Source organism: Cavia porcellus, unplaced genomic scaffold (genome assembly GCF_034190915.1).
Source record: "Cavia porcellus strain 051 isolate PalLab524CR breed Dunkin Hartley unplaced genomic scaffold, mCavPor4.1 scaffold_3, whole genome shotgun sequence".
NCBI lineage: Eukaryota > Metazoa > Chordata > Mammalia > Rodentia > Caviidae > Cavia > Cavia porcellus.
Window position 1 is genome coordinate 71,651,310 of NW_026947486.1, and position 13,503 is coordinate 71,664,812.

Sequence of the window (13,503 nt, forward strand, 5' to 3'; positions counted from 1 at the left end):
GTTTTGACAATTGTTTAAATGTGTAATATTAAGTTTGGTTTTGTGAAAGTTGGTAAACTGTGTCTTTGTTATTTGTCTAACAAAAAGAAAAAAAGTAAATGTTTTTGGTGCATTCAAAAAAAAATTGTACATCCAGTCCATGCAAAAAAGGACTTGAAAAAGCTGCTTTACCCTGGCTTAAGCAAAATCTTCTTATAAACAACATCAGAAGCACATGCAACAAAGGAAATAATATATAACCTACATGTCAAAATTAAAAACATTTGTACTTCAAATAATATCACAGGAAATGAAGACACAACTCACAGAATGAGGGTATACATTAATAAATCATAAAGTTAATATGACACGTGTCTAAGATAAGGACTCCTGTAACTCAAAACTTTAACCAATTTTTAAAATGTGCAAATGAACCAAATAGGCATTTCTTTAAAAAAAGATATAGAAATGATTAATAAGTACATAAAAGATGCTCAATATCCTTAGTCATCAGGGAAATTCAAATCAAAATCAAAGTGAGATAACGCTTGAAATTCACTGAGATTGAAGAATAAAAAGACATTATAAAAAGTACTGTCAAGAGAATGGAGAAATTGAAATTCTGACGTACTGGTGGTAGGAATGGTGTGTTCACTTTGCAAAACAGTCTTGTAGTTCTTTGAATGATTGTATACCCAAGACATATTAAAAACTTGTATATAGTTTTACATACCAAAGTTATTCATAAGAGCTAAAAATTGGAAACAATTCAAATGCCCATCAATTACTGAATGTATAAATAGAATAACATATAGTCATACATTAGAATATTATGCAGCTATAAAAGAAAATCAAGGACTGATGCTATACCATAGATAAACCATGAAAATACTTTGTGAAATAAAAGAAGCATACACAAAGTTGTATATTGTATGAGTCCATTTTTATGAGATTTTCAAAATAGGAAAATCCATAGGGACCAAAAGTAGATTACTAGTTGCCAGAGGCTAGGAATTGGAGGAAATAGGGATCAACTTCTACCTGATATGGATTTTTTTTTTTTTTTTGCAAATGAGCAAAATATTCTAAAATAGACTGTGATAATGATTATACAACTGTGTGAATATAGGAAAAACTGTTGAGTTTTACATTTAAATAAATGGGCTTATGGAATGTAAATTATATCTCAATAAAGCTACTTTACCAAAAAAAAAAAAAAAAAAGAATAAGTTGGGCCTTGAGAAAAATAAAAAGCTGAATAAAATATAGTATTTCCTTTTGGCCTTTATGATTTATTAGGAAGGCAAAGAAATGAACCAAGTAGGTTTCCTGGCTCCATTTTATGTCACCATCCTGTTTTTCTTTCATTTAATTTTTATGGATTTGATTTAACCTCGCAAATCATTTCAAATCCTTTCTAGGGAAAGGTGGGAGAGTAAGTCAACAAATCATTTCAAATGGCAATGATACATGGCAGAAAGTATTCAGTGTCATAAAATAGGCACAGTTAATTTGCTGTAAGAGGAAGTAAAGAGAATTTCTTGAAGGAAAAAAAAAAAAAAAAACAGGACAGCCCCATCATCTAGTGTCCCTGCTCTCCTAATCAGCTATAAAAGAAAAAGAGTCCAAGGACAAATAAATTGATTCCAAAAGAACCTCAGCATATCAAATCAGTAGTCATATGTTCAAAAGAGATGAAACCCGAGAGCATGGCTTGGGTGTGTTGAAGATCCCATCCTTTGGGCCATGTCCTGCACTGGCAGCTAACTCAATAGTAAGAAAAGGAAAGTGATGCATGCCACTTAAACTGGAAAGTGCCTGCCACCTGCACCTGACCATGATTGAGCATATGGAAACACGAAATTCTTGGGCTGTCACACAAGCCTGAAGAAGAGTCAGATAATGCAAGGTGTCTTCAACATGGCGGCTTCAGGCTGAGCTCAGCTGTTGAAGCAGCAGGCATTGGGCTCTCTGCTTAGAACTGTCAGAAATATTATAAGTAAACATCCTCGCCTCTTTCTGACCAGGGCTGACAGCTGTGAGAGCAGAGCTGCTATGAAAGGCACACATATGCTTGAATCAATTCAGATCCAGGAAGGGAGTGGAAATCCTTCCATCTCCACAATTTCCAGAATAAACACCACTTCTATTCCTGAGAAACCCATGAGTCAAAGATACTTGAGGAATTTTGGATGATAGAAGGACTTCTCTACAATTTGGGAAATATATGACAGTTGCTTATAAAGTTACAAATATATTCATGCCAAGTTATTTTTTTTCATGCCAAATTATTAAATCACTAGGCATTCATACATGAAAATAACTATTCATAATATTCATAGAAGCTTGTTTATAATACCTCAAACTGCAAACAGTCTAGGTATTCAACAAAAAAACATGGATAAACAGACAATAATAGATCACTACTTAGCAATAAAAAGAAATAAACTACTAATACATGCTAGATAAAAGAAATTGAAAATTCTTATACTAAGAAGCCTTACACAAAGCACATCTTATATGATTCCATTTATTAAAAACTTCTAAATCAGTCACAATCTATTGTAAAAAAAGTCAGAACACTGATTACATTTGGAGTGGTTAAAAGCAGAAAACAACTGGGAAGAGGGATCTGGAGGGACTTTCTGAGTGATTATGTTTACATCATTTCATACAGGCTTAATTACACAAGTGTATGCATTTTTTAAAACTTGATGAATTCTCATCAAAAAGAAAACCTAAATGAGAAAAAATGTCTCAATGCTGGGTCAAGGGGAAATGTGGGACATTATCTAATTTAAATTTTTAAAAGTCAATCTGAAATAATCAATTAAAATAGGCAATAATCTTTTTAAAGCTAATTTTATTACTATACATTTGAAAGATATGATTACATTCATCATAGAGAATTTGTACCTGTACAGGATACATCATTTTTCTTTTTTTATCCTATTCCCCTTCCTTCCCTTCAGCTCTTCTTCTCCTCTTTACTTATGAAAGCATTTTCTGTTTTTCTTTCTCATCTCTTTTTTTCTTATTTCCTTTGCTTCCCCTCCTCCTCCATCGTCCCCCTTCTCATTTGAACATTTTCTTCCCACTTCCTGATATCTATTAATCATCTTGGTGTTTATAAAAAGGAGTAACAATCTTAAGAAGCACCTTACTAAAGAGGATGTATGGATGGCAAATAACCACATGAAAATATTTTCAGCCTTGTATTCCACTAGGAAAATGCAAGCTAATGTTTCAATGAGAAACCACTGCACACATCAGAATGGCTAAAACAAAAAAAATAAGGACTATCCCAAGTGCTGGTGAAGATTGCAAATAATAAAAACACTCATATATTAGTGGTGGGAATGAAAAACTAGACAGACATTCTAGAGGACAGTTTGGCAGTTTTTTTTTTATAAAATTAAACATATGACTGAGTAATCTCACTTTGTAAATAAAACTCAAGGGAGGCTATTGTTTTGGACTGACCATCTGCACTAGGCCCAAAAGACTAGCCCAAATCAGAGAATGGCATGCTAGGAGCCACAGAGTCAAACAACATTTAAAAACATACCAATTAAAAAATAAGATATTAACAGAAACCAGTTCAAATTGGCCCAGGTAATCTGAGCTAGGACAAGAAACTCCCACTGCCTTAACTCTGTAAGAAAAGTTACCTGGTACAGGGGCTGAAGATTTAGCTCAGCGGCATAAGCACCTGCCTTGCAAGCACGCCATCGTGAGTTCGATCCCTGGTACTGAAAAAAAAAAAAGAAAGAAAGAAAAGTTACCTGGTGTGTTACCAATTTACTTTTTGCATTATGATGTTTTCTTGTTCCTGCTTAAGCTATTTTACAAAAAAAGAACTTACTTTGTTTTCCATACTCAGTAGAGCACTTATTTCCTAGATAACATGTTCTGTGGTTCATGAATGGATAATAAAGGCCAATTAGGGGTTTTTTTGCCAATTGGTTTTTAACCTCAATTTATTGTGAAATGTTATTTAGACGTAGGCCTACAAACATATTCTAGAGAAAGGAAAACACAGAACCTGATTCTGCATGAAGAATGATTTCTCTCCACTATATGATGTTTCAGACTTTCACTAGAATGTCTTGAATAGCTGAGCATGATTCAAATGGCCAAAATAAGGTCACATCTTGGCATCATCTTCCCTCACATGTTTAGCATGTGAACTGGGATAACCTGAATGTGTTTAGTGGTTATAGCACATACAAATGGCCTCTTCATCGGTATTTTAGATAGTGTAATTTCTAAGACAATCTTACCCTTAGAACTGATACAACATATCTTATATCATATTCTATTAATAAATGACTTTAAATTTAGGAGGAGAATGATGGACTGTATCTCTTGGTATGAAAGTAGCAAAGTCATACTGCAGAAGAGCTTATAGGATAGCAGATATGATTACCTTTAACTTAGGAAAACACAATTTGCCACAGTGAAGACATTAATCTATATATAAATATAAATAGTCATCAATTTTTAAAAAACTAATAATAATAGGTCTGGAAATGTAGTTCAGTGGTAGAGCATTTGCCTAGCATGCTTCAAGCCGTGGGTTCAATCCTCAACATTGCAAAACAAACAAAAAATAACAACAATAAGTAATTTAGGATAATAAAAACAAAATGGTGATAAATAACAATACAATGTACATGGTTGCTTATAGCAACTATATACATAAGCTTCCAAAACTGGAAATTGCATAAATATCCTTCAGTCTGCAATAAACAAATTGTTCTATCTTTATCCAATAAAATATTACTCAGCAATAAAAAGAAGTGAACTAATGATAAATGCACCTACTTGGATACATCTCAAAGGAAGTCACCAGATCATCCTCAAATCAGTGATGACTTATAGAATCTAGAATCAGCGATGACTCCTGCTGTGGTGAGGAAGTTGCCCTCAAACCTCGTAGGGTTGCTTTCTGGCCTAAGAACAAAACTGAGAAAGACAGATTAACAGAAGAAAAGCATATGAATTTCTTTAATAAATTTGGCATGCACAAATGCCTTCAGAAATTAGGACCCAAAGACCTAGGGAAAATTCTATTTTTATGCTAAATTTGATGAAGCAGATCCCTGTGATTAAATATGACTAAGAAGAGGTATGATCTCATGATCATAAAATTCAGCAAGACTTTTGTTTCTTCAGATTATTTGAAAAATATAATTTTGAAAAAATGGTAAAATCATAGGTTCTATAGATCTAAAAATGAACAACATTAAAGATTTATTTTAGTCATACAAAGAATATAAACAGATGTTACAACTGATTCAGAGTAAAAGTGAAAAAGGTAGGGGCTGGGGATTTAGCTCAGCGGCATAAGTTCCTGCCTTGCAAGCAGGCAGTTGTGAGTTCAATCCCTGGTACCAATAAAAATGAAAAAGACAAAAAAGAAAAAGAAAGAAAGAAAGAAAGAAAAAAAGAAAAAGGTATACAATTACATAGGTAAATTGAAAAAGTGGTTTTTCCACAGAAAGAAATCCAATGAAAACTTTAATGAATAAGACAAGTTTCGTCTGTCAGTCATGTACAATTCACAAAATAAAATGGCACAAATAAGAGATCATTGGCGATCATCTGAGTAGGCCTCAGTAAAGGCAATGGAGCACAAGATTTATTTTACCAGGGTAGAGGCAGACTGAGGGCGAGAAGGCCATCAGTTTCAAACAAATCAAAGCAGGATTTTTATAGGACCTGAGAAGGGGCACCATGGAGGGAATCAGACATGCGAGGAGTTTCAGCAAACATCTGTGGTCCAGGTTCTCAGAATGGTGGTGCCGATGTATAGATGTTATCAGGTATTCTGGTGCTGAAAAGTTCTGTTCTGTCTTATCTCTTCTTTACAACACCCTGTTCTATTTGTCCAAGGACATTGCTACCCATTTGCCATTTGCTGATGGTAGCATAGTTTCTGAAGGCAGCAGCTTGCCAAAAACAGTGTGATTTCTAGGAAAGTTGTGCCCAGATTGTATCTGCCAATAATTACTCAAAGACAGCAAACAGAACTGAACCAGACTGGACTGATGATATGTGGATAATTCATACTTTCCTGTTAAAATACAAACTCAAATACAATGTTAAAATTCCTGTAACTATAAGATTCCAAGTCAATTTTACTTCATTAAAATTCTAAAAATTAAAAAAGTAAGACAATCACACAGTAATTTATCATAAGAAGTAACCAATATTATGGTTTATACTGAGAATTTCCCCCCAGATTTTCCTGTGTGGGCGAGGTGACTGGTTCAAGAAGACAGTATACTTACCTGTGGATTCAACTATTGCTGAGTGTAGTAGTAAAATGTGCTTTTAGGAGGTGGAGCCTGGTTGGGGGTGGGTCATTGGGAGTATGACTGGGAAGAAGGTATCCTCCTTGGCTCCTTCCTTCTCTCTCTGCTTCCTGGCTGCCATGGATTGAGTAGCTGCCCCCACCCAGGCTCTTCCACCATGCCACTTCTGTTATGGAGACAGCCGGCCATGTACTGAAAACATGAGCCAAAATAAAACTCTCCTCTTTTAAATTGTGGGTGTTGGGTATTTTGTACCAGTGAGGAGAAAGTAATGAGGACAGCCAAGGATGGAACTGGAGATGCTGAATGAAGTCTACTGCCTTTGTCTACACTAAACATAGTGGAAGGTCACACTACGGTAACACTAGTGGACAATTAGAAAAAAAATCAACTCACTTGAGATTTGAAAGGTTAAATTAAACACTGAAAACAATTTTTCGAAGCAATTAGGGATGCTCCAACATGATAATTTATGAGTTGGCAGGAACTGTAGCCAATGACATTGGCATTGTTTTATGTTGGGCTAAGAGAGGTTAGAGCCTGATATCATCTCAAAGAACCCACCCCTACTAACCCACAATCACAGGCCACAGTGTGAGTAATAACCATATTCTCCATCTTCGTTTTCTAGTTGTGCAACTAAAGTACCTTAGCTGCAGTGGTGAACCAATTGCACACATTCACAGTGGGTTGTTTGTTATTATTAAAAGCTCTAAAAGATACACCATCACTACCTTACAGTATTTCCTCAAATTAATGAACACAAAAATGATAAAACTTCTATTCATAATAACAAAAAAACCCTGAAAACAGAGCAAGTATCTATCAACAGGACAACGAATAAACTATGATATACTCATGCAATAAAAATTAAACAATAGAGAGACTATTATTGATGCACAAAACATGGATGACTGTCAAGTGTATTATGCTGAGTAAAAGAAGTCTTTACAATGAGCACATACCGACTTATTCTGTCACGAAATTCTAGGATAGAAAAAAACTATGCTATAATGTAAAAACATCAGAATGCTATTCACCACTGCAAGGTGATGGGAGTTGGGAATGATCAGGAAGGAGCATGAGGGAAATTCGTAATGGAGATAATAATTTTCTACAACTTGATTGAGATGTGGATTAACAGGTGAATATAAATGTCAACTCAGTCAATGTACTACATTAAGTTTTGTGTAGTTTGTTGTATGTAAATTTCACATCAGAGGGAAAAGTCAGTTACTGAATTCTGACCAACAGTGTGCATAGCAATGTGGTTAGAGAGAAGTACATTAAAGTCTGCAGTGAAAGAAAATGAACTGAAAATGAATATATAGCATGGGCTAATAATTGTTTTAGTTTCTTGTCTTTCATTGCTGAGACAAAATACGCAACACCCATCCAAAATTCAAGGAAGAAGGGTCTATTGTACGGCTTTCAGTCCAGGGTGACATGGCAGACAGGCTTCACAGAGAAGAAGCAGTTCATGGTGGGCACAAAGGACCTTAACTGCGTCTTTCTGCCCCTTTTTATCTTATCCCTACTACTTTAGGGCAGGCAAACTCACACCCTTAATCCTAGTGCCCTCAAGCATAGCATTGCACTATGAATCAATTCCAGAATCACACACTCTAGGTCCAGCCTCATCTGAAAAAGCCCCACCTATGGCTAAGGCTTTGGGGAGACATCTAAACATAAACCATAACAATAATAGTTAAGTAAATGATAAAGCAAATTCAATAAAATATAAATTGTAGAATCTAAATGATGGTTGCACATGTTACTGAAAATGTTCAAATTTTACATATCTTTAAATTTTTCAAGAATAGCACATTGGATTTCTAAAATAAAATGCTAGAACTTTAACTGAAATCTTCCTCCAATCAATCAACCAATTCCTTCAAGTTTCCAAGCCAGAAGTTCTCATTTAAAACTGAAACACATTGTACACTTTCAGAATTATGTAAGGAAGTAGAATTTAAAAAAATAATCAAGAGCAAAACTTGTTATTTTCAAATGATTTTGAGGCATTCATTTATTGTTTAGGACAAACAAAGATATTTACTCCTCAGAAGACAAGAATCAGCATTGTTAGAAAAGAAAAGGGATGCAGATTCCTATTTTTGGTTTCATTTTTAAAGCTTTGTAGGGGAGTGCAAAATAAGAATTTCCAGGATTTCCAGTGTTACATTGTGTACTTTATTGGGGATGTAGCAAAGACCTTTGTGCCCTCCTCATTAATCCTCCAAGTCTTAGCCTTGTCCTTTTACCTAGATTAAAACCTGAAATCCATTCACAGACCCTATCCTTCATGTAAGGCTTTGATCCCTGTTACTAGGTAGGTAGACTGGAGTGTAAAGGTAAAATGTAAAATGCGGGTGGGGATAGGGTGGAGTGGAGGTGGGAATCTTTTGGGGAGATTGCTTAAGGGAATGGGAGTCTTGTGAAAAGAAACAGACAAAAAGCGAGGAAAGGATAATTATTTCCATAATTTCCACATTTATCTATAGAAATAACACCCAAAAAATCACACAATAACAGTTTACATAAGACAAACTTTAAAAATCTTTTACATATCAAAGCAAAAATAAAGGCCAAGATATTCCTATCCCAGAGACTATATACTGTCATCCAGGATTCTTTCTGTACATTTTGATTTTTAAATAATATTTTTATTTTAAGAGAGCAATAGAAAAAAAGAGCTATAGATTTACATGAAGCTGCAAAAAGTAATAAAGATCCCATGCTCGTCTCACACAGATTTCTTCAGTAGTAACATGTTATAAAACTGCAATATAGTATCATAACCAAGGTATTAACCTTGACACAGTCAAAATATGGAACAATTCTACCCATAAGAATTCCTCATGTTGCCATTTACAGCTTCATCCATTCCCTTCAGGAACATACCCACTTAACCTCTTACAACAAAGAACCTGTTCCCTATTTCAATAATTTTGACATTTCAAGAGTGTCATGTAATTTAAAAATAAGGTGTGTTTTTTGAGGGGATTGTCATTTTTTACTTATCGTAAATCTCTGGAAATTCACAGAGTTTGTTTCATGTGTCAATAGTTTTGGATCTAAAGTTGGTCTCTTTTAGACAGCATTTCTAAACTGTATCAAGTTTTAAATTCATTTTGCTAATTTTGACTTTAATATAGAGTTAAATCCCTTTACATTTAAAGGAATTATTGATAAAGAAAAGTTTATTTCTGTCACTTTGCTTTGTCTTCATATTTTAAAACTTATTCTTCTTCAGTGCTTTGGTTACTGCTTTTTAATGATTCTTGAGTTGTTTTAGTTCACTGTTCTGATTTCCTTATTTTTCACTTTATTTATATAGCTCTATTAATATAGATTTATAATTTTTACTTCATTAACTTACTTTTTATAATTAAGCAGGTGAAAATAGGAGCTAAAAATCCAAAAAAGTGAAAAGATATTGGCTTTTACATTTACCCAGGTGGCTTTCTTTATACTTGGATAAATTTCACTCATCATGACGTATAATTCTTTTACATATTATTGAATTCTACTCATTTATATTTTTAAAATAATTTTATCTTTGTTTTTTTTCTTTTTGTACAGGGAATTGAACTCAGGACCTTGTACTTACCAGGCAGGCACTGTGCCACTGAGGTATATCCCTGGCCCCTGTGCTCTTTTTTTCTTATTTTAAAGAGAATTTTTAAAAAAAACAATAAAACTGACATAGAATTTCAAAACACAATGATATCAAATTAACAGTGGTTATTATATTGCATATTGTTGCTATCAAAATAGTTGCTCAGATTACCAGACATAGGCATGCAAAATTGATCAAACAATATAAGCACTACGTGTTCTTGCCAATGAACTAATAGAATGAGTGGTATAATTACTTTAGATATCATATATATATACACACACACACACACACACACACACACACACACACACACACACATTTACCTTCCTTCTTCTCTCCTTTCCCCATCCCAGTTGTTCTCTCCTTTCGAGAAGTTTCTCTTCCTTTCATAATATCTATTGTACCTTTCAGGTCTTATTAACTCTTCCAATTTTCTACACCAGGGAAAAAATACAATGTTTACACATGAGTCTTATTTATTTCACCAGTTGCATCCATTTACCTATAAAAATCCTTGAGCTTATCTTTCTTTATAGCTAATTAGTACTCCATTGCATAAAAAAACACATCTATTTTATCCATCCCTGCCAAAAAGAATTTTATTTCTGTATTCATAAGGAATATTGGTCTGTATTTCTTTTTCTGTCTTCTTCTTGTAAGCAATCTTTGCCTTCTTTTGATATCAGTGTATATCTGTCACTATCCTGGCTTTTGGAATCTAAGGGAGAAGAATTTACATGGCTGCCCCACTCAAGCAATGAAACCCTGTGGATGCAAAATATTGGTTTGGAGAAGGCAAAGTTTTATGACAAAAGAGAATATAGTTCATAGACAAGCCGGATCATCACCAGAGTGTGACCAACGATGAGTTCTTAGGGAAAGTTCAGCTTTCCTGGACCATCTCCCATCATTCATGCGTACCTACCTCCTTACAATCCCCCTTTAAGGAGTGATATTTCTTGATTCTTTAAAGTATAGGGTGATGAAGGTACCTGCTACTTCTTGTTAAGTGGGCACCATAAGACAGCAGTTAAACTCTTTCCTACACAGTGGTGGAGGATCAATCCAGGATTCCCAGACTTATTTTTCTGTTGGTAGCCATTGGTTGTCAGGGTCATCTGCAGGGTTACATCTGCTAGGCAAGAGGACCTAAAACGCACAAGGAGGTAAAGAATAAACTGGAGGAAATTAGAAAAAGAGAGGGCTATGGAACCTCTGGTAAGCCCTGGGTCCTTGTTTTATTTTAATATAGGCCAAGGCAGTGAAAAATGACTCTAACCTCAGGGGAGTTGGCAGGTGAAGAGAAACCAAAGGAGAATCAAGATCAGAGAGCTTATAAAGAGATTTATGTAACATTAGGGATTGGTCAGGGAATGCTTATCATCTGAAGCCTTAAGATTATTTTTAAAGAGTAGCCTGCTCTTCAAGGGTTTGTACGAATAGACTGTGGAACCGTTGTCATAGGCCTGTGGAGGCTTCTCAATTTGTTGGAATTTTTGATCCTCCTGGTACAGTTAGAAACAATAGGGCTGAGCAAGTCACTCCCTTCCTTCCATTTAATTCTACACAGCACTCTATGGTTGTTTCTGCTTTGGTTGTCCTAAGAGAGGTACAGAATAAAATAACAGAAGCTTAAGAATTTAGAACTCAAGGAAATGCATGAAATAATGCAAATGTGAAATACCAGGAGGTATTACCTTGGTTTGTACAAGTACTAATGGTAGCAGAATGAAAGAAGAATTGAATGATAAACACGAAGGTGTAAAAATAAACGTGGTGTAATTTCTGAGGACAAAAGCCTATCTCACAGATCTTTTTAAGTAGCAGTGAGAGATGAGGGTTAAACTGACACCAGATATAGGATACCTTGAAAATTAAAGAGAAGTACTTCTATTTGATGTATGGTAGGCTGACAGGCCGATATCTTAGTCATTTTCCTTGTTTCTGGCACAGTAGGCAATACCTGCAAAATGAAAGATAAGATGTTTATTTTGGCTCATTTTTCATAGTCTGGTGACTCCATGGCAGAGAAATAGCAGCTCATGTCATGGCATTTAGGAAGAGAGTGAAGGGAGGAGTGCGCAAGGTAGAAGATATACATGTCCAGGCCACGTCCCCAGTGACCTGCCTCCTCTGACAAGGCTGTAGCCCCCAACATCACATTTAGCTATAAGCTCATCATGAGTTAATCTACTGATGTGTATCATTCACCCCATGATATAATCACCTCTCAAAATCTCCATCTATAAGTGCATGAGGCTTTAGGTGGGCATCTATATATAAACCATAGTGGTTGGCATTTGTCCAAGACCACATGTGGAGGAAAAGCCAAGATGCGACCATCCTGAATTTCTACCCTCATTCCTCTATCAAGCTTGTTGATAGTTGTAACTCTGCATACAGAATGAATGGAATATAGCAAGGCAGAGAGGGACCATACCTAAACCAGCAGTGGAAGCAGGAGTTGGTAACAAGACTAACTTCATTGTTTAAGAACTCCAGGATTAAGGGACCAGACAGATATCAAAAGATAGTCTTTCAAGAGCAAAGAGGTAATGCTGCAAATACAAGAAATAATGAGATGAGGTTTTTTAGGGGAGCTATTGTATTATTGATGGCTATTTGCACATCTTGTGTTTCCCCAACTGCTTAGGACATAGCCTCATTAACGATTCTTGACAAATTTGAGCAAAATAGAAATAATTTATTTTCATTTAGCTTACTTTTCAGATGATCTTAAACATTTTGGCTGACTGAGTAAAATACAATAATCATGAAATCAATCATCAAAAAATTTAATATGTGTAAAATTTCTGTTATGAACAACTAAAAAAAGATCTTTTAGGATTAAGAAAGGCTTTTATGAAAATAGCTCTTCAACTCGAGTATTTATCTTACAGAGACCTATGTAACTTTATCTTCCCACAAAAATTAATAGTGTCTATAATTTCAGCTTTCAAGTTCAGATACAATCAACAGACTGTATTACATAATGGCTAACAGCATGCACTTCTGGATTAAGACCTCCGTGTTCAAATTTTTCTGAGTATCTAATCAGAGTTTTGCTATGATAAAGTTAATTACTTTCCCTGTGTATCACTTTATTCAGTCATAAAATATAATAATAATATACCTATCATCTAAATTGTTATAAGCAATTAACAAGTTAGTATAGGTAAAATATTACACTAGTTATTGGCACACGGTAAGCTTTTGGTAATGCTATCATTGTTGTTGCTCAGCCATTTTAAAAAATTGTTTTTATTGATATTGGTTATTTATATCACTGACTTACATATAGCCCCTAAGCAATGGTCATACTGACTACAAAAACATTGCTCTTATATAGCTTTATAATAATTATTATTTCACCTTTTTCTCAGCTGACTAAAAACACAAGAAGATTATCACTTAAAGGCTTTGAGAGTCAAACTACCTGAGTTCCAAACTAAGTTCTGCATTATACTAACTTTGAGTCTGAAAGACTTATTTTAGCTCACTGAACCTTGGTTTTCTCACCTGTAACTTGGGTGTAATATTATATATCCCAGAGATTTCTTATGAGGTGCAAATGGAATA

At 34.7% G+C, this 13,503-nt stretch overlaps 1 protein-coding gene across 3 annotated transcripts in view; it reads right to left on the reverse strand.

Annotated features, from left to right (window-relative positions):
* Dcx (doublecortin) overlaps window positions 1–13,503 on the reverse strand; it is a 349,437-nt gene that overhangs the window by 169,455 nt on the left and 166,479 nt on the right. For all 3 annotated transcript variants that reach the window (XM_063246295.1, XM_063246293.1, XM_063246294.1), the window contains exons 8-11: window positions 11,791–11,887; window positions 10,917–11,073; window positions 4,807–10,358; window positions 3,651–3,731 (exon numbers count right to left, since the gene is read on the reverse strand). The gene's annotated coding sequence lies outside the window, so the exon portion shown is untranslated. The remainder of the gene's footprint in view (window positions 1–3,650; window positions 3,732–4,806; window positions 10,359–10,916; window positions 11,074–11,790; window positions 11,888–13,503) is intronic.